The following is a 19,280-nucleotide window of genomic DNA, read 5'->3' on the forward strand; positions in this document are numbered from 1 at the left end:
AATCGGACCATTCTCTAGCCTTGGAATCTCACTTGTATAGTGTGAGCTACAACAAGCTTCAGGCTAAGAGAAAATGACAAGTGTCCTTTACAAGAGATAATTACATACACTTATCATAAAATGACAAAAATGTGGGTAACAGAAGATTTCTAGATCAAACATTCCTTTTGGTGGGTCTGCTTTTCTCACATCCTCTATTGTTGTTGATTTGGCTGCTATTCTGATCCCTCTTTGTATGCAACTACCAAGCTAGCAAATGATGAAGTTTTTTCTGATGATTGCAAGTTAGTCTCCACCTATGGGTTTTCACCATCTTTATCTTGTATAGTGGGAGTATCTTCTACTTTTCCTTCTTCGTTGGTTGTATCAGTGTCTTGTGGGCCTGGGTCTGCAACTGAAAGTGACTAATAATTCTTGTCTTCTTCTCCCTATTGGCCTTGTGTAGTGATAGTGTCAATGATTTGGATCTCATCACCCTACACCTCATCACTGTCAATTTCTACTTCCTCAAATTTTTCATCAAGAGCTATTTCTACCATCCACTTGTCAAATAGTGTGTCATCTAGCCAATTGAATTGCAAAATATCACTATGCCTCTTGAGCACATACTCAGCCTCATTACTAATAGTAACAAAATTTTGTTTCAAAGAATCAAAGAATATTTGGGGTTTTACTATTTCTTCAGTTGTTGTGGCCCACCATGAATGCCCTGTTTGATTTATAATTCTATTCATCCTTAAACAAAAAATATCATCAAGTTCCTTTTCCCATTCATCTTTGTTTTTCAAATTATTTCTTTTATCTAGGGCACGAGGAAACAAACTAAATTTTTGTCTCTTGTACATGTTCAAGTAGGCTACTATTATTCTCTTTAAATGAATCCTTTTATTGTCAAAATTAGAAAGATCAGAAACAATATCAAAAGTTTTCTCAATTTGATCACAGGAGGTCTTTATAACAAAATAACATAAAAATGTCATCTCCTTGATCCTTCTTGCCCACTTATGCACAATGGGTTTTAAAGCCTCATCACCTACTTTCATTTCATCCCAGTTACTGATCACCCTAGCCAACTGATCATAAACTAGTGGCCACTCAATTTTATCCCCCAAATATGTAAGAGATTTTCTTAATGTTTCTTCATATTTCACATTCAACTCCACATGCAAAGCCCATAGTTTATTCTTTTCTTCTTCAAAGTCCTCAGCATTATAAGATTCTGGCCTTTTAGGTGTATCTGGTATTTCTATGAGGGGGGTGGATTTGAAGGGTTCAACTAGGGGGTGAGGGTATGTTATTCTTGGTCTTGTGGACCTCCCCATTAGCTTGTTCTCAACCTCAATTCTCCTCTTTACTTCTTTATTGTAGGCATCCACAACTACCTCATACTTACTCTGCAACTCTGTCATTTATTTTTCCTCCCTCTCTTTAGTAGCCAAGGCAAATTGAGAATAATCTACATTTACGTGGACTACCTATACATGTGAGGTATCAGCAACTCTCCTAACAATGATATTCCCTGTTAGTCCTCAATCATCAAGATGTGATGGATCAGCCTTGCATCCTCTTCTTAATGACCACATGACAAGAGCAGCTTGGTCATCACTAAATGTAGTTCCTAAGAACTCTTTTTTATTTAGATCTTACAATCCCAAATTATTTGACGCAGAATTGAAAATCAAGGTGTTAGCAATGTCCCAATTGGACAATAATAAAATATTTGCAGCCTTAACCATCAGTGTCCCTTCTTCAAGGTTTATATTTTGGAACTCTTGAAATATTTGTTCCTTTATTTGATTTTGAATGGAGGCTTGATCCATTTCTACATGCTCTATTTTCATATTCCTATATCTTTCCTCAAAATTGCTCATGTTTTTCGTCCAAGAAAATTGGTGGAAAGCCCTAGACTTTACAAAATTGTCATCAAATAAAAATTGCTGACTTGCTTGTTCCAAAATAAGATCCAATTCTCTTCACCTGAAATCTACTACAGTTAAGTCAAAACTTGGCACAAGAGGCTCCTGGGGGTTCCCTTCATCAATCTATGCTTGGGTAACAAAAGCTCCTCCTTGTGATCCAATTTGTTTAATTTTCTCATCAGTGAGCTGCTCCTCCTCAATTCACATGGGGGTTTTTGAAGGTGAGTAACTCTCGTCATGTGGTTCCTCTTCCCTTATTATCTTTCTCCTCTTAGGAGAAGGTTTAGGAGGCCTTTCTTCAAAAATAGCACTAGTAGATTCAACTATCTATTTTCCTTTATCCACAATGAACCTTTGACCATGAATGACACTATATCTTGACCTCCTTTGAACAACGAGTGGGCCTGCACCTATATTAGGTGTGAAGCCCAATCTCCTCATTATTTCTCTAGCCTTATTTGGAAGAGAATTAATGAAATATTGATTTTTCTCATTCATCACCTCCATTATTTTAGGGAATGCATTCATAAGCTTATTAATTATATCTGCAGTAGTTACAACATTTCTTAGAGGGTTGTAATCTTTGTCAAAATAGTTAATGAAACTCAAAACTTTTGAATAGACGCTCCATTTTTCTTTCTTTGTTTCTTGCTCCTACAGAGAGTACTCATTCCTTATTACATCTTCAGGGAAATAAAATTCATGCTCAACTAGATGAAGTTTGATCCTATGCCTAAGAGTCAAATGAAAGAAACCTTCTACATCACAGAAATGAGGATGAGATACTACCATCTTATACTAATCCAAAAATTTGTAAAGGGAAACCCATCCTTCCTTGGTTATCACAAACTGGTGGGCTACTGTGCAAGTGGGAAAAATTGATCCTATTCCCCTTTCATGCAAAAAGGTTTCTTCTACTCCTCCTAATTGCCACAAGAATTCAGCTACTCCTACCTTTAAGGGCATCTGGTAAGGTAGTACATGAGGTGTTCCATTGAATCCATAAATTATGATAATAGTTGAAACTGAATATGGGATGATATCTCCCCAATTATGTGAAGCCTTCAGATTATGGGGTTTATCCATAGGCCTAACAAGTTGCATTAGTGCCTTAGGAATCTTGGGATTGTCTCTTAATATGAGGCACCTTAGTTTGGAGGCAAAGTACTTGTCAAATCTAACAAAACTAGCATTTTCTGCTTCCCTAGTCATATCTGCACTCCACAATTAAACTAGTAGTGCTTCCCCCTCTTGTTCTCTATTCAAAACCATTTTTTTACCAAAGTATGTAGCTCCCTTAAATAGAAACATGTGCATCAATAGGGAGTATTGGCCCCAGACCTTCTCCACCTTGCTCTTAGCAATTCCAACCAATCCACTATGAATCTCATGAGCCAAGTAAGAAGCAAAATAAAAAATTATTTCCACATTGAAAGAGGAGATTTGAGTGAACATATACATGAAACTCATAGGGATAAAGTCTTCTTCACCTTCTCCAAAAACTCAGAATAGGGTCTTGTATATCTCTACTGCCCTAGCATTGAAGCATGCTTTCTTGAAAGTTTCTTTAGAGGATGATGTTGTTGCTAGTAGGATTCCAATTCTGCCAATGTGGGCCTTCAGTACACCTTGTCTAACTATTTTCTTCTTAGACATATATTCCTTTTCTAAATCTATCAAATTAATGGGCACATGATACCTAGTGAGATGTCCCAAACGAAAAACTTCCCTAATCTCTTTTGGACTGATGGTGATTAGAATTTCTCCATCTACTCTTCTCACTACCCTAGTGGCTTGATCATAACTCTTCATCATGGCCTCAAGGAGATCATAATCCATAAACAAATTGGGAACAACTAGCTTTCCCAAGTCAAAATTCCATATATTGGCATGTGGGGCAAACAGTTTCCTTTCTGCAAACCATTTCTTGAACAAATTTAAACCATTTCTTGAACAAATTTAAACCATTTTGTGAGGTTACAACATCCTGGACCCAATTACCCTTATCATACAATCCATCTACTATCTTCAAACTAGGGTTTAATGAGGTCAACTTTTTAACTTGCACTATCTCTACAGTAGACTCAAGAAGCAATTCAAGCAAATCATCATGTACATTTCTATCCAAATAATTTACTTGACTTGAAAACTCCTTCTTTGGAGGCATCTTTGATTATGCTTTACAAAATTGAAATATTTATAGAAATTACAATAGGATTACTTACTTGAATTTTGTCTTCATTTTCCTCTATATTCCTACAATTTTTTCTCGAACAAACTGCTTCACAATCTTGCCAAACTTTAGCATGATATTCTTCAATAATTTCTTCTACTCAAGAAAGGCTCAAAATATTTTTTCACGTAAGGTGAAACTGATAAAACCTTTTGTATTATACTCTATTTTTCCTCACGTACGAAGCTTTCATGTCTAATTAATACATAGAGTGACAACATCTTCTGCATTTAAATCTGTGTTGTCGATCTTTAAAAATCCTACGATCATGGGATATGGAGAAAGACAACTTGGCATTCCACTTGACAAGTTGGCGAGTCAATCCAATGAAAACTACCCATGTACACAGCTCCTTCCTTGATGGCACTTCCATCTGGACCCACTGGCAATCGAGGACATGTGTCAACAGGTTGCTACTTCGCTATACATAAAGAATGACCACCTTGCCATAGTAAAGTAGCGATAACCATTGATTCGATCTTTGATCTTGTGGATGATATATTACTGCATTTCTTAGAAGAACAGTGGTGGGCCCTCATTTGCTACCTTGCTATACATATCTTGTGAGAAACTCTTCATGGCAAGATAGTGATGGTCATTGATCTGAGACTAAATCAAAGGTAGAGAAACTACACAAAGTACGCTGAAGAGTGGTGGGTCCCATCCTCGCTATGTCACATAGAGTAAACAAGTTGCAACTTTCCATAGCGAGATAGCGAGGACTATTGATTCTAGTTTGATTTGATGATCATAATCCATTATATGCTTTATGAATGGGGCATGGGTCCTGGGGCACTGGTGACGTAGGAAAATCTACACTGTTGGCATCCAACAAGACCTTACTTTTAATCCTAGTCACCCTTCCATGTTGCTTGAGGTCCCACTAGCTAGTATTTTCATGGTGCCTCACTACTTCGCTAATGACGAGATGTCAAATTTTTTCGATAGCAAGGTAGCTAGCTCTGGTGACTTTAATAAAACTTGGCACTGAAAGAATAAAAACCCATCAAATCACCATGGCCCCTACTAACTGCTTATGACAATAGCAGTTATTACTCATCATGCCACCTGGACAGACTACACTTACCAAGAAACTTGGAGGCCACCGTGTCTTTCATTTCATGACACCTCGCTACTTCACTAATGAAAAGATGCTTAGTTTTTCTAATAGCAAGGTAGTGAGGCATCGGAAAGACCTTTATTCTAGTGTTGACTTTTGGATACTTCTACTAGGTCCCTTTTCCTACTTTGATGGTGCTTACAAGGTGCACATGACTAAAAAGTTGGCCAGAAAACAAATCCCTGACCGTTGTGCCTTCATTTTACAGTCCCATTTTATAAATTTGTTGGCACGCGCTACCTCGCTATGTATAAAAAGTGCTCAACTCTTCATAGTGAGGTAGTGACAACGATAGATCTATTCAAATTAGATGGTGAGGAACTTGAGAGGAAAGGTTACTTGAGGGCACGAGAAAATTTCAAAAGAAAATAGAATATTCGCCCAATTTTTAAAAGGGTTTTGTGCCCAAAAATTACAAAAGGAATGAGACAAAGGGTTTTAATGAATTTTTTCAAGGTTAACAAATCTGGATGACCAAAGACCATAAACTCTATTCACCATTAATGGATATAATCTAAATTTTTATACTTGGACAGAGGAATTTTATCATGCAAAAATTCAAACCAACAATGGGTCTATCTGGGGACATTGAATTCTCTGGATTCAAATGAGAGCTCAAAATTTTTGGGGGAAGTAGACCAACTAGGCTCCCTACAAACCAATCACTACTAAGAGAACAACACACATGAAAACTATGCACATGAAACTATACAAAGACAAAAGGATGTACACATATGTACAAGAGACCCTAAACTATTGTTCATGGAGAAACAAATATTTTAGCAAAAATACCTCTTCAAGAACTGTCCATGACCTGATAGTTCAAGAATATTGTTCAATAAATCTTTAAGAATATAGGAGTCTTCTCCCCATGAATTTACAATCAAATAAGGACCTAACCAAATAGGATCAAATTTACCATGTTTTCCTTTATCTTCCATTCTGGCATTCCACATTATGACTAGTTCTCCATCTTCAAACTTTTTGCTTATTGTCCTTTTATCATAGAATGTCATAACTTGCAGTTGCAACCTTTGGTTATGGAGAGATGCTTCCTTTCTAGTTTCTACTAATCTTACAAGTTCATCCAGCCTTTCTTGCATGTCATCAATAATATCTTCATCATATAACTGAATGTAATTGTAGAGTCCGACCAAGTTGTTTTGAGGCATCCTGGCCTAAATTCCATATACCAAATCAAATGGTGCCACACCAATAGCCTTTTTAATAGTCACCCTATCAGCCCATATGGCTAATTTCAATTTAGAATCCCAAGCTTTCTTATTATCATCCAATGTCCTTTTTATTATTTTCAACAAACTCTTATTTGTGGACTCAACTTGTCTGTTTCCTTGTGGATGATATGGGGAAGATGTTGATCTAGTGATTCCATATTTGTCATAGAATTTCTTGAATTCTTTAGACCTAAAACACATTGTATTATCTGTTACAATTTTATGACAACAACCAAATATGGAAATAATGTTATTCAACAGGAAATTGTTGACAACTTTACTTGTTGCATTCCTTGCGGGAATAGCCTCTACCCACTTTGTAAAATAGTCAGTGGCAACTAAGACCCAAGAATAGCCAGTGCTAGATTTGGGAGCAATTTCACCTATGAAATCCATACCCCATTGTTGAAAAGGTGCTTGGACCTCAATAGTCTTTAGTGGAGTATTACCTGAGAATTTTAGTTTTCCAGCAAATCTTTGGCAGGCATCACATTTTCTAATCATGATTTGAGCATCCTTGAAAAGAGAGGGCCACCAAAATCTAGCTCTCGTCACCTTATGTGCAGTGGTCTTGGCCATATAGTGTCCTCCACAAACTCCAACATGCATTTCGTTTAAAACTTCTTTTACCTTTTCTTGATAAATACATTTCAATCACACTCCCTCAAAATTTCTCCACCCTAGACCACCTTTGACAATTATGTATCTGATGGCTTGCAATTTAGTATTCCTTTTTTCATTTTCTATCAAATGGGAAGGAGCTTCCATGTGTTGAAGATAATAGATAACATTTACATACCAATCACAATGATCCATGTCACATAAGTTAGATCTGAGGTCATCAACTACCACATTAATCTGATTAGCATCCAAATTAGATTCAGCCATGAGTTTAGCCAAACTTTGACCTCTTACCAACTTAGTTATCTATATTTAAATATTGAATTCTTGGATCCTGTTGATCCATCTACACCTTCTTCCCAACACTTCTTGCTAAGAAAATATGTCTTTAACAACAACACTAGGCACAAATGCAATAACAATAGCACCTATCAAACAACATCTGAAAGACTTAATAGCCTTTACTAAAGCATATGCTTGTTTTTCATTTATGTCATATTTCAATTCAGCAGGCTACAATGACTTACTAAAAAAAGCAATGGGTTGTTCATATCCTTCTTCAATTTTCTACAACAAGATTGTAGCTATAGTGTGAAAGGATGCAAAAGAAAAAATGTGCATAGGCTTTTTATAATCTAGAGTTCTCAGTATTGGAGAATTTTTTATTGCAATTTTAATATCCTAAAATGCTTGTGAGGGCTCACCATTCCAATCTATAATAGCTCCCTTCTTGAGCATTTTTGAGATAGGTCTACTAATTTTAGCAAAGTTAGTAACAAACCTTCTAAGAAAATTAACTTGGCCAATGAAAGATTGAATTCCTTTTACATTCTTTGGCTTGGGGACTTTATCAATAGTTGCTACTCTCTCAGGATCTATTTTCACACCATCTTTAGACACTATATGTCCTAGCAATCTGCCTTATGTCACCTCGAATGTACATTTCTTTGGGTTCAATGATACTCCATATTCCAAAGCTTTGATAAAAAATATCTCCAAATGCTTACAGTGATCCTCAACCTTCTTAGAATAGGTTGTAAGATCATCTTGGTATACAACCATAAATTTTTTGATATAATCATGAAATGCCACATCCATGGCTCTTTGGAAAGTAGCTCCTACATTAATCAAGCCAAATAGCATCCTTACATATACATAGGTTCCCTATGGGGTTGTGAAGGCTGTCTTAAATTGTTCATTTTCCTTTACTAGGACTTGATTGTACCTTGAGAAGCCATCCATCATGGACATTAGCTCAGAACCAGTTACTTGTTGCAACATGGCTTCCATATTTGGTAATCCATAATTATCCTTCAAGGGTGCAATGTTCAAATTCTTGAAATTCACACATAATCTTATGTCTCCATTCTTCTTTCTGACAAGTACCAAATTTGAAACCTAGGTGGAATGTCTAATTGGTTTGATTATCCCCCCATCCCTTAATTTCATCAATTCTTCTTGTATTTTGGGAGCTAGGGTAGGGTTTACTCGTCTTTGTTTCTATCTAAAAGGTTTACAATTATCCTTTAGTGGTATGACATGTTGGAACAAATCTTCCCTATAAGCCTTAAGGTCATCATATGACCATGCAAAAACATATCTATACTTCCTCAGCAAGTCAATCAATGGTTTTCTGATTTCAATAGGAAACTTTTGGCCAATATAATCTTTCTTGGGAGCTTCATCAGTAACAAGGTTTATCTCTTCTAATTCTTGAGGCTTAGGGTCCTTAACTCCTGGTTTGACTCTATCTTGATTATCAAAAATACATTCCGAAACCACTAACTCCTTTGGCACCTTGTTGCTTTTCAATTACATAATCTCCTAGCCAAAAATGGTTTCCTTACCATCTATAGTTTCAATTAAATCACTGCAATCTAGTTCTTGACCATGGTATTTGTCTTCATTTAACAAAAAAATTATAATTTCTTTATCATCTTCAAAGACTTTCCAATTTTCAATATTATCAGGTATTGAAAGTTTTCTCTATACTTCAATTTGAGAAATTCTTGCAAATGATATCTCCTTAGGTTTGATTGCTACATTTGCTAATAAATTAGCCATCTTATTCTGATTCCTATCTCTCCATGAGATACCAAATGCATCAAAGAATTCTATCTGGTCCCAAACAACATTTCTATACTACTTTAATCTCCTGTTCTTCAATGCATAGGTTTCTTTTATTTGGGAGATAACTAGTTCAAAATCCCCTATGACATGCAATTTCTTAATTCCATGATGTGTAGCAACTTTAAATCCTAGCAACAAGGCCTCATACTCTGCTATGTTATTTGCGCAAGAAAACTTTAAAGTGAATGAGTATATGAAAGTATTTTTCTTAGGAGAAACAAAAACTACACTTGCCCCTAAACCTTCTTTTGAACTGGCCCCGTCAAAAAATAGTGTCCATAATACCAGTGAGTCCATACAACACTCAACTTCATGTTCAATTACAGCAAGAAAATTCTCAACTTCTTGAATAATCAATTTAGCTTTGAATGCATTGACACCAGTATCTAAGAAGCAAGTGGCATCTTTGTCAATTTCTTCACCTAAAATGTGACTGACCCTAGGCTCTCTATTTATCTTGATAGCTTTATCTCCGATATGAAAAGTTGCATAATTCAAAACACATTGCAGGCTTCCCCCCATAGCATGAATCCATTTTATAGAGAGCAACATTCCATAATGTGGAGGAATCTCCACTACAAGGACTGACATAGTTAGTTCCACCTCAGGGTATGCAGCTAGTCTAAATGGTAAATCAATGATAGTCCCTATGACCAAAACTTCCCTAGCATCCATACTTCTACTTCTACCTTCCTTAGTGTCTACTTTCAAACCTAATGCTTCCATTATCTTTAAGGGCATGATAGTATTAGAGGTTCCTGAATCTATCATGCAATTTTTTAGGGTCTTTCCATTTATGATCAAATTGAGGAAAAATGGGTCAATATCTTCTATATATGCCACTGAGGAATCATCTAAAAACATTTGGGGAATCTAAGATATGATACCACTATCCTCTACTACTAATGGGGTTTTCTGGATAACACTTTGTTCTACAACACTATTGTTATTTCCTATCCCTCCCAACCATGATAAAACCTTACTTTTATGTTCTTCAATTCTAAGAAGTTCAGACAAAGGTACTTTTATAGTTATTTGGGACAACATGGATATCATATCAACAAGTTCAACAATAGTGGGTTTTATAAGAATACCTAGAGTTGAAATCTTTTGAACAATAGGCACCACTGTTTGCTTGATAATATCAAGTCCTAATTTCTTTGCTCACACAACTACTTTTGTTGTTTCATTTGTTTGAAATTGAACCTTCTTTTTTGGTTCCCACTTCTTAACCTTGTTATCTTTGATCCTAGGCACATCTATATTGACATTTTTATCTTCATCATTCATCTTATGGGTAATATTTGTGATGAATACACTGGTTGGCTTTCCTGTATCATTATTTACTATTCTATTTCTCAAATTGTAGTTACTATGAACTTGGGAAATCATTTCTGCTATGATTCTGTCAATCTCCTCTTTGGAGGGCATTCTTAAGTTTGTGTGACCTACATTAGAAGATGTAACACATACCTTATCTTCATCATCTAAAAGCACTTGCTAATGATGTAAATGATAAGAAATTCTCTGACTGGTAATATCATTTTTAGGTTCTTCAGAATCAAAATCTATAAAATCATCACGCATGCTTACCATATTGCAACTTATATCATCATGGCTTTTCTCTTCATTTTCTTCTTCAGGTTGCACACCTTGATCTAGGGCAAATGACTGAGCAACAAAACAATAATTAGAAGAATGAGGTGATTGACATACAATGTACCATGGTACATTATCATTCATATTTATAGTGTTCCTTTGCAGGGGATCTAGGGTACCCTTATCCTTCACATTTTGTGTCTGGTTAGGAATTAGTTTACCATCTTTCCACTAGGTTGTGTAAGGGTAATTTTGCATTCTAGGTTGCCTATTGAAACTGTTGTTATTCACAGGGGTTTTCTCAATAACATTTGGCTTTTTGAAACTAGTGGGATTCATCTTCTTTAGTAATTCCAAAACCTGGCCTATTGTAGGTTCTTCTGGCATTTTTCCTATAGGAGTTTTATCACCCTCCCTTTTGTTATTATTCTTGGGATTCAAAATATTTGGGTCATCTCTTCTACCCATTTTGCCAGATGTTTTCCTATTGTTTTCTCTATTTATTGCAACTTTATAGGCATCCCTTAAAATTCTAGGATCCTTATCCCTCAATTGATAAGCCATTTTTCTATCAAAAGCATTAAAATATGTTGTGAGAGAAACATCCTCATTCAACCTCATAACTTGAAACAGTTTGTACATACCTTTCTAGAACCTAACATTGAAATTGAATGTGGATGCATTAGGATTTTTCTTGATGTTATTGAATTCATTTAACATGAATCCTGCATTAGTGTTGTCTCCATATTGCTCTTTAAATAATTTCTCCAAGTCACTCCATGAGGTGATACTATCATCAGGAAACCTTCTGAACCAATCCCTTGCATAGTTAGTGAATGAACAAATAACTTCATGACCACATCTTCATGTTCAACTTCATAATCATTTAACATATCAATGAAAATTCTCAAATGTTCTTCACCAGTAACAACATTATTCCCATAAAACTTAATCACTTTGTCTCTTAAATCAAACGATATGGGATGTCGAGCACTAGGAATACCATTAAATGATATTTTTCTATACTTTTCAAGGTATACAGGTTTCTTTTGGAAACTAGGAACATTTGAGGTACTTGGTATGTTAGCTTGGTTTAGAAGAGTTGCTTGGGATTGTTGAGGTTGGACAATAGGGACTTGAGTATAAGTAGTGGATGATGAGGTAGGAGTAGACTGAGATATTCCTTGCATTGAAACTATTGGTCTAGAGGGAGGTATAGAAGCTAAAGCTGGGAGGGATAAATTTGGCCATGAGGCTAATGCAGAATTAGTTTTAATAAACTAAATTTTTCTCCTAGTTTCTGCTACTTGAGCTTCATTTTCCACCTTCTCAAGCTCTTTAGCAAGATATTCCTTCTCTTTTCTAGCCTTTTCCACGTCTAAATCTAACTTTGACATAGAAGGTTTTGTGGGTTTTCTTGGTTGAGCTTGAGGTTCATTTATCTAGACTCCTATAGCTTTACCCTTTCCTTTGTCTACAAATTTTGGACAGGATTATAATCTTGGACTTGAGCAATAATTAGTTCTTGCTTTTGATTCATGCATTTTTCTTGTTCTTGAACTTTAGCTCTCAGACTGTCTACGTCTCCAAATACATCAGCGTGGAGAGTTGTGGTATTTTCTTCTAACTTTTTTTTCTATTCTTTCAAGGCAGCCATCCTTCTTAGTAAAGCATCTCTTTCTATTATGGCATACAAGGTGGCTTGCTCCTTCTCTTTTTCAAGATGAATGCATTTAGCTTCTTCCTCAACAACCCATTTCTTCAAAAATCCTATCTCAGATTGCACTTCTTTAGGGTCTGTAGAAGTAACCTCTGAATCAGCAGGATCGTCCAAATGTATAAGATTGGGCTCCATGTATGGGGCTACTCTGGGATTAAAAGGATAATCTAGTGAACTCCTAAATCTTAGCCTATGGTTCATATCTACTATGAGATCTAGAGTTGGTGAAGCATTCCATACTGGAGCCATATCTTTATCTTGATATGTTCTTTCATCTGGTACTGGGGTATTGAAAATGCCTCCTAAGAGTCTTGTGGTTTTGGATTCAAAACTAAGTGAAGAAGACTCTCTCCCTAATATTGGTTGATACTGGGAATTGATAGATACACTACCTCTGGGTTTCCAGGTAGGATTTGGATCTGTCCTTTTCTTATTCAAGTTCTTCCTACCACCTTGGATTGGCTCTCATGTAAGCTCTTGTGTTCTTTCTCTTGTCAGCCATATTCACCTTTTTTTAAAACAAGCACTAGCTTCAAAACCTTGACTGAGTCACCACCCTATTTTTGGGAAAATACACAATGAAAATTATTCCTAACTTCAAGGAAAAACACAAACTATAATGGAAGTATCTGACACAGATGGACCAATCACTGAGATTATAAGACTGCAACTCTTGTTTGTTAGATAAGACACTTGGAAAGGTTGGATACGTTAGTACATCTTCGTGGCATTTGGATTTTTCTTTAAATTCTCAAGGTTTGTCACTAAAATATCACCTTATGACCATGGGAAAAACTTAGATAATCTAACACACATGTACCCAACAGGACCAAAGAAACTATAGTACTTTTCACAGACATGTTGGACAACTCCCCAATAGAGTCACCATTTTGTTGGTGTTTTAAAACTACTAAGCAACAAAATGCTCAATACCAAAATGATATCACTCACACAATCTAAGGATTAGCCAATTCCTGTTAACAATTATATGTGCAAACTATTTGGACCCAACTTCAACAAAACCAAGGGTGGTTTTCTACTCTTTAGGCTCTACAAAACTAGGGTGGGTATACCCAGGGATGATTCAAGACTGGGAAACACTGTATGAGAATTATTTTAGTTTCATTCTGATTCTCATCTCAAATCCTTAAATACATGCATAACCCTTGACAATTTGATAAACACATCCCATATGAAAAATCTAGCCAAAATTCTTCTATCGATCTACGTGTTCTTAGCAATAGTGGCTAACTGAAGCTAAAACTTTCCATGCAAACAAGTACCAGCGAACTTTGAAGATCTTTAGGAAATATAAGTAAGATTGATTATAATTCTACATTTGAAAACCATTTATGACATATTTCTCTTCTAGCTGAATCAATTTGACCAGTGCCTAATCCAGTAGGGTTCAGAGTCTACTAGCAATCCATAGATCTAATTTGTTGCCTTACAACAAATATTATGAATAATTCTTAATAGAATTCATCATTCAAAAAATTCTTCCTACTACTATAGCAACCTTATCAAATTCATCAAGGCTTTTACTTAATCCATTGAACTAATAGCAATGGTGAATAGATATACAACGTAAATGGATTGCATTCAATTGCACAAGCCTTTATTCATACAATATCAAGACAACTAAGTAGCTAAAAGGAGACAAAATTCAGAAAGAACTGATATCAGGACAACTCATAATTTGTATTCATTTTCTTTGAAAATTGTATACATTTGTAGTAACACAGAATGACCTTAGGAAGAAACACAAAGATCATTCTATATATATTAATGCATTCTCAGGAACTAACAGAGATAATACATCATAAAAATTGCTCCAAACATTGGACCAAAAGCTAAGTATATCACGTAAGCATTAGAAAATCGGACCATTCTCTAGCCTTGGAATCTCACTTATATAGTGTGAGATGCAACAAGCTTTAGGCTAAGAAAAAATGGCAGGTGTCCTTTACAAGAGATAATTACATACACCTATCATAAAATGACAAAAATGTGGGTAACAGAAGATGTCTAGATCAAAAATTCCTTTTGGTGGGTCTGCTTCTATCACATCCTCTATTGTTGTTGATTTGGCTGCTATTCTGATCCCTCTTTGTATGCAACTGCCAAGCTAGCCAATGATAAAGTTTGTTCTGATGATTGCAAGTTAGTCTCCACCTGTGGGTTTTCACCATCTTTATCTTGTACAGTGGGAGTAACTTCTACTTTTCCTTCGTTGGTTGTATCAGTGTCCTGTGGGCCCGAGTCTGCAACTGAAAGTGACTGATCATTCTTGTCTTCTTCTCCCTATTGGCCTTGTGTAGTGATAGTGTCAATGATTTGGATCTCATCACCCTGCACCTCATCACTGTCAGTTTCTACTTCCTCAAACTATTTATCAGGAGCTATTTTTGCCATCCACTTGTCAAATAGTGTGTCATCTGGCCAATTGAATTGCAAAATATCACTATGCCTCTTGAGCACATACTCAGCCTCATTATCAATAGTAACAAAATTTTGTTTCAAAGAATCAAAGAATATTTGGGCTTTTACTATTTCTTTAGTTGTTGTGGCCCACCACGAATGCCCTATTTCATTTATAATTCTATTCATCCTTAAACAAAAAAATATCATCAAGTTCCTTCGCCCATTCATCTTTGTTTTTCAAATTATTTCTTTTGTCTAGGGCACGAGGAAACAAACTAAATTTTTGGCTCTTGTACTTGTTCAAGTAGACTACTATTATTCTCTATAAATAAATCCTTTTATTGTCAAAATCAACAAGATCGAAAACAATATCAAAAGTTTTCTCAATTTGATCACAAGAGGTTTTTATTACAGAATAACATAAAAATGTCATCCCCTTCCTCCTTCTTACCCACTTATTCACAATGGGTTTTAAAGCCTCATCACTTGCTTTCATTTCATCCCAGATACTGATCACTCTAGCCAACTGATCATAAACTAGTGGCCACTCAATTTTATCCCCCAAATATGTAAGAGCTTTTCTTAATTTTTCTTCATATTTCACATTCAACTCCACATGCAAAGCCCACAGTTTATTCTTTTCTTCTTCAAAGTATGAAGGGTTCAACTGGGGGGTGAGGGTATGTTATTCTTGGTCTTGTGGACCTCCCCATTAGCTTGTTCTCAACCTCAATTATCCTCTTTACTTATTTATTGTAGGCATCCACAACTGCCTCATACTTGCTCTACAACTCAGTCATTTCTTTTTCCTCCCTCTCTGCAGTAGCCCAGGCAAATCGAGAGTAATCTACATTCATATGGGCTGCCTATACATGTGAGGTATCAGCAACTCTCCTTGCAATTATATTCCCTGTTAGTTCTAAATCATCAGGCTATGATGGAGCAGCCCTGGATCCTCTTTTTAATGACCACATGACAAGAGTAGCTTGGTCATTACTGAATGCAATTCCAAAGAACTCTTTTTTATTTGGATCTTGCAATCTCAAATTATTTGACACAGAATTGAAAATCAAGGCGTCAGCAATGTCCCAATTGGGCAATAATAAAATATTTGTAGCCTTTACCATCAGTCTCCCTTCTTCAGGGGTTATATATTGGAACTCTTGAATCATTTTTTCCTTTATTTGATTTTTAATGGAGGCTTCATCCATTTCTCGCTGCTCTGTTTTCATATTCTTACATCTTTCTTGAAAATTGCTCATGTTTCCCTCCAAGAAAATTGGTGGAAAGCCCTAGACTTTACAAAACTATCATTAGATAAAAATTGCTGACTTGCTTGTTCCAAAATAGGATCTAATTCTCTTCCCCTAAAATTTGCTACAGTCAAGTCAAAACTTGGCACAAGAGGCTCCTGGGGGTTCCCTTCATCAATCTCTACTTGGGTAACAAAAACTCCCCCTTGTGATCCAATTTTTTCAATTTTCTCATTACTGAGTTGCTCCTCCTCAATTCTCATGGGGGTTTGGGAAGGTGAGTAACTCTCATCATGTGGTTCCTCTTCCCTTATTATCTTTCTCCTCTTAGGAGAAGGTTTAGGAGGCCTTTCTTCAAAAATAGCACTAGTAGATTCAAATGTTTATTATGCTTTATCCATAATGGGCCTTTGACCCTGAATGACATTATCACTTGACCTCCTTTGAACAACTAGTGGGCCTACCCCTATATTAGGAGTGAAGCCCAATCTCATCATTATTTCTCTGGCCTTAGCTAGAAAAGAATCAATGAAATATTTCTTTTTCTCATTCATCACCTCCATTATTTTAGGGAATGTATTCATAAGCTTATTAATTCTATCTAGAGTAGTCACAGCATTACTTAGAGGGTTGTAATATTTTTCAAAACAATTAATGAAACTCAAAACTTTTGAATAGACTCTCCATTTTTCTTTCTTTATTTCTTGCTCCTATAGAGAGTACTCATTCCTCATTACATCTTTAGGGAAATAAAATTCATGCTCAACTGGACGAAGTTTGATCCTATGCCTAAGAGCCAAATGAAAGAAACCTTTTGCATCACAAAAACAAGGATGAGATACTGCCATCTTATACTGATCCAAAAATTTGTAAAGGGAAACCCATCCTTCCTTGGTTATCACAAACTTGTGGGCTATTGTGCAAGTGGGAGAAATTGATTCTATTCCCGTTTTGTGCAAAAAGGCTTCTTCTACTCCTCCCAACTATCACAAGAATTCAACTACTCCTACCTTTAAGGGCACCTAGTAAGGTAGTACATGAGGTGTTCCCTTGAATCCATAAATTTTGATAACAATTGAAACTAAATATGGGATGATATCTCCCCAATTATGTGAAACCTTCAGATTATGGGGTTTATCCATAGGCCTAACAAGGTGCATTAGTTCCTTAGGGATCCTGGGATTGTCTCTTAATACGAGGCACCTGAGTTTGGAGGTGAAGTACCCATCAAATTTAACAAAACTAGCATTTTTTGCTTCCCCAGTCATATTTGCACTCCACAATTGAACTGGCAGTGCTTCCCCCTCTTGTTCTCTATTCAAAACCATTTCTTTACCAAGGTATGTAGCCCCCTTAAACAGAAACATGTGCATCAACAGGGAGTATTGGCCCCAAACCTTCTCCACCTTGCTCTTAGCAATTCCAACCAATCCACTGTGAATCTCATGAGCCAAGTTAGAAGCAAAATAAAAAATTATTTCCACACTGAAAGAGGAGATTTGAGTGATCATATACATGAAACTCACAGGGATAAAGTCTTCTTCACCCTCTCCAAAAACTTGGCATAGGGTCCTGCATATCTCTATTGCCCTGGCATTGAAGCATGCTTTCTTGAAAGGTTCTTTAGAGGATGATGTTATTGCTGGTAGGGTTCCAATTCTACCAATGTGGGCCTTTAGTGCACCTTTTCTAACTATTTCCTTCTTATACATATATTCTTTTTCTAAATCTATCAAATTAATGGGCACATGATATCTAGTAAGAGGTCCCAAACGAAAAAATTCCCTAATCTCTTCTGGACTAATGGTGGTTAGAATTTCACCATCTACTCTTCTCACTACCCTAATGGCTTGATCTTAACTCTTTTCCATGGCCTCAAGGAGATCATAATCCATAAACACACTGGGAACAACTAGCTTTCCAAGGTCAAAATTCCATATATTGGCATGTGGAGCAAACAGTTTCCTTTTTGCAAACTATTTCTTGAACAAATTTAAACCATTTTGCGAGGTTACAGCATCCTGGACCCAATTACCTTTATCATACAATCCATTTGCTATCCTCAACCTAGGGTTTAATGAGGTCAAATTTTTAACTTGCACTATCTCTACAGTAGACTCAGGAAGCAACTCAAGAAAATCATCATGTACATTTCTATCCAAATAATTTACTTGACCTGAAAACTCCTTCAGAGGCATCTTTGTTTATGCTTTATAGAACTAAAATACTTACAGAAATTATAGTAGGATTACTTACTTGAATTCTATCCTCATTTTCCTCTATATTCCTACAAATTTTTCTCAAACAAACTGGTTCACAATCTTGCCAAACTTCAACACGATCTTCTTTAGTAATTGCTTCTACTCAAGAAAGGCTCAAAATCTTTATTTGCGTAAGGTGAAACTGATAAAACCTTCTGTATTATACTCTATTTTTCCTCACATGTGAAGCTTTCATGTCTAATTAACACACAGAGTGGCACCATCTTCTACATTTAAATCTGTGTCGTCGATCTTTAAAAATCCTATGATCATGGGATATGGAGAAAGACAACTTGGCATTCCACTTGACAATTTGGCGAGTCAATCCAATGAAAACTACCCACGTACACAACTCCTTCCTTGATGGTACTTCTGTCTAGACCCACTAGAAACTGAGGACATGTGTCAACAGGTCGCTACTTCTCTATACATAAAGAATGAGCACCTTGTCATAGTGAAGCAACGACATCCATTGATTCAATCTTGATCTTTTGGATGATATATTACTACATTGCTTAGAAGAATAGTGGTGGGCCCTCATTCGCTACCTTGCTAGACATATCCTCTAAGCAACTCTTCATGGCGAGATAGCAACAGCCATTGATCTGAGACCAAATCAAAGGTAGAGAAACTACACAAAGTACCCTAAAGAGTGGTGGGTCCCATACTAACTATGTTGCATAGAGTAAACAAGTTGCAACTTTCCATAGTGAGATAGTGAGGACTATTGATTCTAGTTTGATCTTACAATCAGAATCCCTTATA

The sequence above is a fragment of the Cupressus sempervirens genome, chromosome 5 (genome assembly GCF_028749045.1).
Source record: "Cupressus sempervirens isolate cs-2001-9-10 chromosome 5, ASM2874904v1, whole genome shotgun sequence".
Lineage (NCBI taxonomy): Eukaryota > Viridiplantae > Streptophyta > Pinopsida > Cupressales > Cupressaceae > Cupressus > Cupressus sempervirens.